Raw genomic sequence first — 10,488 nt, forward strand, 5'->3', positions numbered from 1 at the left:
TTGCAACCATTCTTTACAACGTTGTTTGAGGTCTTGATTGTGACGTCACAATGCCGTTGCACGCGCACTGACCCACCGGTGAATACAGCCTCAAATACATGTTCAATGAATATGTAGTGTTATGAACTGTTTGCGCTTGCATAGATTATATTAGGGAATATAAAAAGACTATATAATAATGGGGTTTGCCTTGTCGAATATATGCAACTTTCAGTATCAAATGTTATTATCTCATATGTAGAGAAGGAATCTTCCAAACCGGTTCAAGTAAGTGATTTTTGGCTTTTATGAAGTAACGAAGTTTAACGAGTCCGAGTCTACGTGGAGTGCGCATGACTTTGCACAGCTTTTTAATTTCATGCAGTCATTTGTGCGATAGTACACTTTTGCCAAATATTTTGATTTTAATTCAAAATTAACATCATCTGTAACCCCTACTGGTCTGAAAATGTTATTTTACGACAATAATTAGGAAATAGCGTTGAAATGGCTCTAACGACGTCACCATTTTTTTGTGATTTTGTGAGCAATGCATGATGCTGAAAAATTACGCATGACTCGCTTGTATGTTTAAGACGTCCATGGATATTATACAAAAACTGATGACAGAACACCCAAAGAAACATACTAGCAATCTAAACATTGCTATTTTTAACCTTAAGAAAATCTTTAGCGCTGATAATTCATCTGCACTGTTATGTATTTATACCGTAATATGGCAGTTTTAGAGGTATTGGGCTTCGAAAATTAATTCCTAGACCAACCTAGATGGTGGACTTTTTTTAAATTTCGCAGTTTTGAGACTTTTTACAATAATTTTCATCTACTTGAATGAAAAAGAAATCTCTAGGGTAAAAAAAAAACCAAAAAAAAAAAAATATGGGGAAATGTGATAATTTGGCGCTTTCAAACAAATTCCCAGAGGGTTCAATACTTGTTATTCATACCGCGGACATTTTGAATCCAGAGCGAGGCTAGGAACGCAAACATGGCAGTGTGCTCTAAGTCGCAGGAGGAGTCTGGCACTTTGAGTAAAACCTCCAGTACGTCCCCCCTCTCACCCAGGACAAGGTGGAGAAGTGGGCCAATGACACAGCTTAATCCCCAGGTCAAAACAACAGAAGGGGTACGGGAACGTCTTAGAAGGCTATATACATGAGGTCGAAAGTAAGTGCCTGCTCGAGATTGAATGTGTTTACAAGCACGATGATATAACAAATATTGGTTGGGTGATATTTATTTAAATGCATAATTCAACTAAGGTGTTAAGTTTAAACCTGTTCTGTTATTTATCGGTATGCTTAAAGAATAACATTTAATCGACTGGGTATATACTGGCATCGCCCGAATTTTCTCGAGAATCCTTCAAGCTGAAATATTACCGCTGATATGCTTATGGTGTAAACATGAAATGCATTAAAAGCAGCATTATATTTATTTTGGTTAAATATTAATCTTGACTTCAGTTTTTATAATACTGTTGTCTCTTGTCTTTAGTACAAACATGCAAGGATGCTGTTCGAGTCAGGGCCAAGGCCTTCCCATCCATGAAAAAAAAATAACCCACCATATAAATTGATGGTTGGCTAGTTCAAAAGTTTAAATGTTATTTATTGTTAGTTTTTGGTTGGTTCTTTTATTTTTGAATTGCTTTTTTCTTTTGCATATATCTTTAATGATATTATTTTCTTTTTCCTGAATAATTTAAATTTGAGAGAGTTATGTAAATATTTTGAAAAATAATCACCAAAACTAGGAGGTGGGGATCCAATTAATTAATAAAGAACTCAGTATGGACTATTCAGACTAAGAATCATGCATTTGCATATTTTTTACATGCCACCAGTTTCAATGCCAGTTCTCATTTAAATTGTGATTTTTGTTTGTATTTAAGTTTTTTAAAACTTTGTACATCATTTCTTTTATTTTAATATAATAAAAACAATTACATTTATTATTAAATAATAGTGTTGTGTTTTGCGTGCACTAAATAATAGTCAGGGTTTGACTCATGGTGCACGAGCCAGAGGCAAAATGGAAGCCGTGCACTATTTCGACATAGTCTGCATACGCTATATAATTCCTTAAAACACCTATTCAATAGTGGTTGGGTATGTGTTAGTGTTACATAGAGTCAAACTGACAGGAAGCATAATAATGTATGATATTCGATTTTTCTTGAATGTCAGATGGGAGATTGAATAATATGAATATTGGTATATAATTTGTAGTAAATTATGTATAATTTTATTTAAGGAACATGAACTGAACTTTGTACTTGATTAATAAATAACTGTGTTATAATCAATGTTTACATGGCAAGGTTTAATTGATATATTCTACTGTATTAGTGTATAATTTATGTCTGTGTTTTATAATTTTTGTTGTTTTTAGTAGACTTTTTCTTTCAAATCGGTTAAAAAAATCTTTTCTTTTATAGGTAGAGTTGTGTAAAACATCTTCAGTTATTTTGCTCTCACAGTGTGAGTGCAAAGCTGGGAATGGGCACTGCAGTCATAGCATAGGACTGCTGTACCTTTTATGTCACTACCAAAGGTATCAAATATGCAAATTTCGCACATGTTGGAAAGGTTTCATAATGTAACAGTTATAATGACATCTATCATTTCTTATTTTATTTTGAAATCAAAATACAAATAACAAAATAAAGATCTTAAAGATAATCCTGGTAGTTAGTCTGTAATTGCACCTATAACAAATGAAAATAAATTTTTAAAAACTAAATTGCTGAGGGTGGTAAAATAATATGTAGTTGGTTTTATGCTTTAAGACTCGGATTGAAGGCTGTACCCCCAATTCAGAGCAAAACGTCTTTACCACAGACGTGGCATATTCCCCAGAGAATGGAGGGTTTGGAACCAAAGCCTGTACACAGTTTGGAGATTTTCAAGGTATTTTTGAATAAAGAATTTTTATTTTTTTAATTTTTTTTTTAATTTTAGATTCTAAAAATATTTCATGTAGTTAAGATAACATTCAATTAATATTCACCAAAGAAATCTCTTGCCAAACAAGGCAGTGCCTGGCTTTGTTATAAATTGAATGGTTATCATGGGGGTAAAACATATTGCAGTATAAAGCTATACAGACATAAATTCTGCAGTAGACATATTTTCTTGTATCACCTTTGCCAAGCAATGTTAATTGTGACATTTATTCATGCTTAAGAACATGGTTTCATCGTTGAGAGGGTAATAGTGTTCTTTAACAAATGTTTAAATATTACACGTTGTATATTGGTAAATGTGAAATTTTTCTTTAATAATTTAACAGGTGAACCCTAAAAAGGAACCACCAAAGAAAAAAAGGCGAGTAACTGAAGGAGTGTTACCAAACCTGTACTGTCCAGTTCAGACAGTTCCAAGTGAACAGTTCAGAAGCACATTGCTCGAGAATCTAACAACACTGAAAAGTGATGCTCAGATTGTACGCTTATTATCACCTTCAGATGTCATCGAATCTTCATCCAAGTTTGGACCAGTACCAAAAGGTTCCATACTTTCTTACCAACAGAAACAGATGACTGATATTGCTGACATTATAAATAACAATGAACAGCAAAGTTTTCCAGGATTTTTACTACCAGAACAACCCAATTACTATCATAGAGTGTTGAACCGTGCTGAGTATGACATTTTTATGGGAATGGACACTAATCTAACACATGCGCTAGAATTAGAGGAGCAGACTCGCGCACAGAGTGCTACTAAATTATGGCATGAAATTCGCCGCCACAGGATCACCTCTACCATGTTTAAAGACATATGTGTCAGGAGAGCAAATCAAGAAATACTGGCAGTGCGTCTTCTAAAAAGCAAAAACATTCAAACTTCAGCGATGAAATTTGGCTTGGAAAATGAACCTGCTGCAGCTAAATTGTATTCCGATATAACTGGAAATAATGTCTACTTGTGTGGTTTTGTAATTAATCCAAGTTCTCCTTACCTTGGAGCATCTCCTGACAGAAAGATTTTTGATCCAAATTCTACACCACAATATGGGCTCCTGGAGATCAAATGTCCTGACAAAGATTCTTTCCAGGAATGTGTATACCTTAAAGTTACCAATGATGGGACTTACAAATTGAAGCAAACTCACCAGTACTACTACCAAGTGATGGGGCAGATGGGTCTTACTGGACTCCAGTGGTGCGACTTTTTTGTGAAATGTAGACAGGATTATCATATACCATATTTTTGTACAGGATGCCATTACAGAGGTGTCCAAGAGACCATTATATATGACAATATTCTGCACTAAAAATTTTAACATTTTTACAACACCTTCTTGCAATATTATAACATCCAGTCGGAGTCAATCTGTACACTTTTAAAAATGTTGACTCATTCTCTAGAATTAAGAACCATATCAACATACATGACTTTCAGTGATCTCCTAAGTGGCCTAGTTCTCTTGACTGGTGAATTCCAGGCGAATATACTTGGTACACTTCCTGGCCTTAGCAGTCGTTTACCGACGTACTTCAGTTTGTAGAAAATGGGCTGAACACACCCTGGTAGCATCCGATATCTAAGGAAAAATCATAACAATAATTTCTTATGTTTTCCAAATTTGTTTATTATCAGGTCTGGTACAATCACTAGATTTAGCTACGTAGCTTGATTTACCAACTTAGCTTTATTAACCTACCTGGGGTAGCTTTATTTAGCCACCAGCTCAATTTATATCTATAAAAATAAAACATTTTTCTCAATGGAATTACATGTTTTGCTCTAAATTGTCCAAATGCAGCAATGCATAAACTATCTCTGCTTTGGGTTGTTTTTAAAACCTCCCTAGTATAAATATTAATAGTCATTGAATTGCGACTTTTTGTCTCTTTTTAATAAAAAGTAAAACTTTGAACAGTTGCACTGAAATAGCTAAATAAAGCTACCTGAGGTAGGTAAATAAAGTCAACACTTGTCAACGTCGTGTCATACAGTATGTACTTACTCTGAAGTGTGGCCCTAGATCCCTGCGGATTTTAATAACCCATTCTTTCCTTATGATTTTTTCTGTAGGGAATTTGTGAAAAGATATTTCCCTGTTGTTGTCATACCGGGAATCATTGTTGCACAATGGGACACAACAATGATACGCTGTACCCGTACATGTACTGGAACTCGCCATCTTGTTTGCGTTCCGAGCCTCGTTTTGAAATTTGATAACGCAATCCGTGAATAAGGAGTATAGTAAAACCTGACAACATTTGAAATGCCCCCTTAAAAAATCGGGATGGTTATCATTCGATATTTTAATCATTAAACAATAAATATACCAGTAAAGCTTAAGCTATTTAGACAGAATATAATATTTGTTAGTTGCCTGCTTACTTCTGTTAAAAACCTTCTACAAACATCAACATTAAATAGAAGACAGTAATACAGCGTAATTTACAGGAATACTTGATTTGCACAAATAATAATCCATACTAAAAATAGAAACTTCAAGGAAATTGAGAAACTTTCCTCTATTTTGGTTTGATTTCAGCATTGTTTTTAAAGACAAGCAGTCTGTATATAGAATCTTTAACATTTTACTTTGACAATCGAAGTTGTCATCGTAATTATTTTAAATTTCCGGGACTTTTTTCAGAGAGATAATATATTAGAGATTATTTTCTGAATTTCATAAATCTGAGGTAATATACCACAATATGGTATACAAAGCATATATGCTGATTTTAAATTATATTTTGTGAGCAATGTTGCAGTGGTAAAGAGAATAAAAATAGAATAAAGAGTTAAAAGTTAGTGAGAAAAATTAATAAAAAATGGTCACCTTATCGTACGACATCATAAGTAGTTAATGTGTTTAACCTGTGCTAAATCCATTATGACGTCATAATTAATTCAATGTCACTTTTTCCATCTTCATTAGAAATTGTAGAAAATACTGCATTTTCTACAATCATCTTAATTCAATTGAAATATTTTTTGGTTATAATGCTTTTAAATGACATTATATTTTCTTGAATTAGAGAAACTTGTCGGCACTTTCATTTACTAGATCTTGACCTTAATTAAGTTGACAAATCCAAGACTATCTTTTGTGATGAAATTACAATACATAAAACTTACTGTAATAATGTGAATGACATGTAACTATTTTGAAGGAATGCAAAAATACTAAGAAATCTTCAGTTGACAACTAAAATGTGAAATATCTAGATGAAATGTGTCTAAGTTAAAGATGTACGTGTTGTAGATCGTGTTTACATTTTTGTGATATCTATCATGAAATGATATATGCATTCTTTTTCATAATTATTTCATAATTATTTTACTTATTCATATTCTTAGTGTTTGATTATAATTTTTCTATTAAATATGATCTTTTTAAATGAAAAGTACAATTTTTGATTGACATTTTAGATCGGAAAGTACATATGTAATCCAAAACAGCCATTTAATAATTAAATTCCTGTATTAGTGCAAAAAGGTCAATTATATTAGCATCGGTAAATAACCTACCTCTCATTAGTTGGAGGCAAAAGACATAAATCTTAATCACTTTTTGTAATCATTGTACATTTTTGTAACGTTCTTCATCATTTTTAAAGAACAAAACATTGTGACAAAAACTTCTAAAAATATTTACAAAAAAATGTGGAAAATTGACTTTAAAAAAAAATAGAGTTCATTTGCCATTTTTTTTTTAAAATGTGGACTTATCTTTTATGTCAATTGAATAAAAAAGGAGTTATTCCTGAGAAATATTGCCTAATATTGTTCAGTTAATAATTAAGTCTATAAACGACGCTGTTTGAAGAAGTATTTTTGTGATTTTTCATATTCTCCTCTTGACAAGTACCCTTAAAAATAACTGAAAATGTGTAGTCGCAGTATGTAATTACTATTCCAGGCTGTGCTACATTAGAAAACAAGGAAACATATTATGAGCTTTTAACTGATTGATAAGAAAGTACTAATTGATAATTTTGAAAAGTTTGAAAATCTTGTGACAAAGACTTTTCCGACATAGGTTCTACCTTGATTTTCAACAAATGCATATAAAAGAAATTCAAACCAATCTATTTTTCAAAAAAAAAAAAAATACAATTACTTTAAATAGCATGTATTATGATAAAAAAAATTCCATATATTGGCTTGATGAAAAGCAAATAATGTTAAATATTCACATTTGTTTTTTTTTCTACTTTGTAAACACTGAAATGGATTTTAATACGATTTTCGGAGTCACTTCCTATTTAATATTTACATTTGCAAATGTGTTTCCTTACATAACACTTGTTAAGCAAGATGTATATACACCTGTTTAAAATAAGTTCGTCATTTGACAATAAATTGACTGTATAGTCATACACAATCTACATAAGTGATCGACGTTCTAAACTCATTCAATTCTTACCATTAAATATAAGTACCATGTAAAACTTTTTATCGGAATGTAAATACTGGCTGCCATGTAATCAAATCTTCCACACACCCCTTCATGCTTTATGAGATATGATCAAATGACAAACCTGTATTTACATCCTGCATGGTAAAAGTTTTAAAATGATACCTTATTTCTTAAATCAAGTATTTGGATAGGTGCAATTGAAATTTTCTTCTGTAGTATAATGTAAGTAATATAATGTACATTAACACTGAATAAGCTAAACGCTATCCTCTACAGGCAAGAGGTCTCCCTGCAATTAAGTCAACTTTGTCATGGACGCCTTATTAATTATAACTAATTATTATTTTTACCAAAACATAATTGCCTGACGTCACGGCGTCAGGCTGCATAAGGATTGATATTTCCGAGGTGCGAAGAGAAGAGGTCACAGTTAGCTAGCAAAATTTTGTGCATGCTGATTATCACTGGAATTTGTTACCTGCGTTTCAACAAAACATTTAGCAGAAAAAAATAACCGTCCTACTTATAAAATATATTGATGTGTTTATTTCCTTTAGTTTTTTTGCATGCAGCTGTTTATTTCATGCGATTTCATATACGGACATGTCCGTTTGACCTTTTTTCTGCGTTTCTGTACTATTGGATGAGTCCATTTGTTTTTTAGGTAAGGGGTGTCACAATCATTTTGCGCCAAATGTCACGTGTATTTCTCCGCGCCCATTTCCTGGATGATTCTACTGCACTGAATGGAAATAAAAACTTCAAGTCTATTCTTTTTATTTCGAATTTCGAACTTTGGGAAAAAAAAAAAACATATCGGTGATATTGTGAAAGAAGTTAGAAGTTACATCATTTAAAGTAAACAAAACGAAACGGAAAAGAGTTCTTAAAAGGAAAACTGGCCAAATATACATAATATTTCTGATCATATCTCGCCCGGACTCGCAGCCCCCCCCCCCCTCCCAAGTTTTCAGAGATAAAATTCTTTCTTCTATAAAACACAGAAAATGGACTTAGGAAAAGTGTCCCTCCTATTCCAGGATTGAGAAATATAAGGAATCACCGTCAAGTTCGTTGGGTCATTTAAATGCATAACGGGCTGTTTCCAACAATTGTTGATGCTCTGGCATACCCAACAATCTAGTACTTAAACATTTTCTGCATGTTAATCATAACGATTCATTTATTTCTTGTAGTTATCATATTCTCAGCTGTTTTCCCGGAAGTCTATGCAGTTGAATCTAATTCTAAATTTTAATTTTAAAATTTTATATATAACCTTCACATAGGCACGGCTTTCCAGCATACATTAATTCATTAGTTCATTTCCCTTATTTAATCACTACATCTTCTTAAACCATTTATAGAGTTGCGGAATGAGGAGCTGTGCTTTACGTCGCGTGGTCGAATCCACTGCAGGACGTGGAGATCGGTCCTTAGGATTAGACCGTTTAAAACCAAGTCCCGAGTCGCAGTAGGTGTTAGCACGAAAAAGATTACATGAAACTGCTCATTGGTCCTGAGTTCCAAGTATTTTTAACACTCCACAGGCGTCCTTATACAACAAACGAAAAACAGATAAAAACCAATTTTTAACACATACAAAATATACCTTTTAAATAAAATCTAACTGTTCCTTTTCCATCAGACACGTAAGAAAAAGGGGGGGGGGGCTGTCTCCCCCTTTTTTTCCCAACCTTACTTTTACTATACAGTGTATATAGGAAATGTTAATTGAAAGGTTGGATCCCCCTGTAAATAACAGGAAATTTATTTAAGGGAAATGCAGTATTTAACTGTTTAAAAAATGGTACAAAAAGAACTTTAAAAAAAATTGGTCACTACCCCCCCCCCCCCCCCCCCCCCCCCCGAAATAGGATTTTCAACTTTGGGCATATTCCTTTTGTTTGCAGGTGAGTGAAAAAAATTCTCTAGCTGCCCCCCCCCCCCCTTTCAAAAACGAGGCTCTCCATTGCTTTCATAAGTAGCAAACAACTTAAAAATAACGCATGATGTTTTGTTCGACGTCTTCATAATTTACTCTAGTGAAAAAATTACCCCTCACCCAAATGTCAACGTTTATATATATAACTTATCATGATTATAGGTTCTATAGATATTGATTGCATTAGTCAGGCAAACTTTTTTTGAAAAGCTATTACTTGTATTATAATTATATTTTTTCAGTAAAATGTAGGAAAAAGGGGCCAACATCAGACATGATACAAAATCCCAAAAGATAAGGGTTACTTGAAAATATTTCCAAAGATCGATAAAAAATTCACATTTACAGATTACAATGTGTTGTCAGGCTTTCTAGGATGTTAAAACATGTCGTTAAAAATTCATGCAGGTAACATGAGTGTGTTTTAAAAATAACTGAAACAGGGTTTACCTGGTCGCTTGTTTGCATTTTCAGTTTTGATTTTTTATTTCCTCCTACATAAAGAAGTAATCTTCTTTACAGGTAAGTCATTTTTTTAGTAGCCATGCTTATTTCTTTAACCTCTTTGAACAACAAGAATGGTAACAGTAACTTATCACAATCTACCGGATTATTTAATTTCAACAAATGATTTTCAATTGTAACTAAAAATAGAAATTTTCGGGAAATTCAACTTTTCCTTTTGGTCGAATTTCGACAATGATTTTGTTAACAAGCAGTCTATAAATAAATCTTTCAATCGACATTTTTTTTTGACAATATATGTTGACAGTCATTAAAATTAATTTGTCTCCAAAATTCTTCAAAACGTCCGCGATAAGAGATATTATTTTCTGATTTCAGTAAATCCTGGAACATATGAATACCACAGTTTGGCTGCAAAGAATAAAATCTGGATGTAAAAATATGATCAGCAATATTGCATGTTAGATAAATAAAGACAGAGATAGTGAATGTTTTAACACAGTTCACCATTTATACAGCTTTGAACTGAGATTAATAGTACAAAACTAAAACAAAGAAAGACAATCTTTAAACATCATCTCTTTGACTATCATCTAAATTTTTGCAAGGCAAATAATTGTTTCTTTGAAAAATTGATTGTAATCTTGTATTGACAACTGCCCCAACGCAACGAGTTCATTCCAAATACA

The sequence above is a fragment of the Saccostrea cucullata genome, unplaced genomic scaffold, assembly GCF_032062105.1.
Source record: "Saccostrea cucullata isolate Sc308-1 unplaced genomic scaffold, CSIRO_AGI_Scuc_v1 ctg1840, whole genome shotgun sequence".
Taxonomy (NCBI): Eukaryota; Metazoa; Mollusca; class Bivalvia; order Ostreida; family Ostreidae; genus Saccostrea; species Saccostrea cuccullata.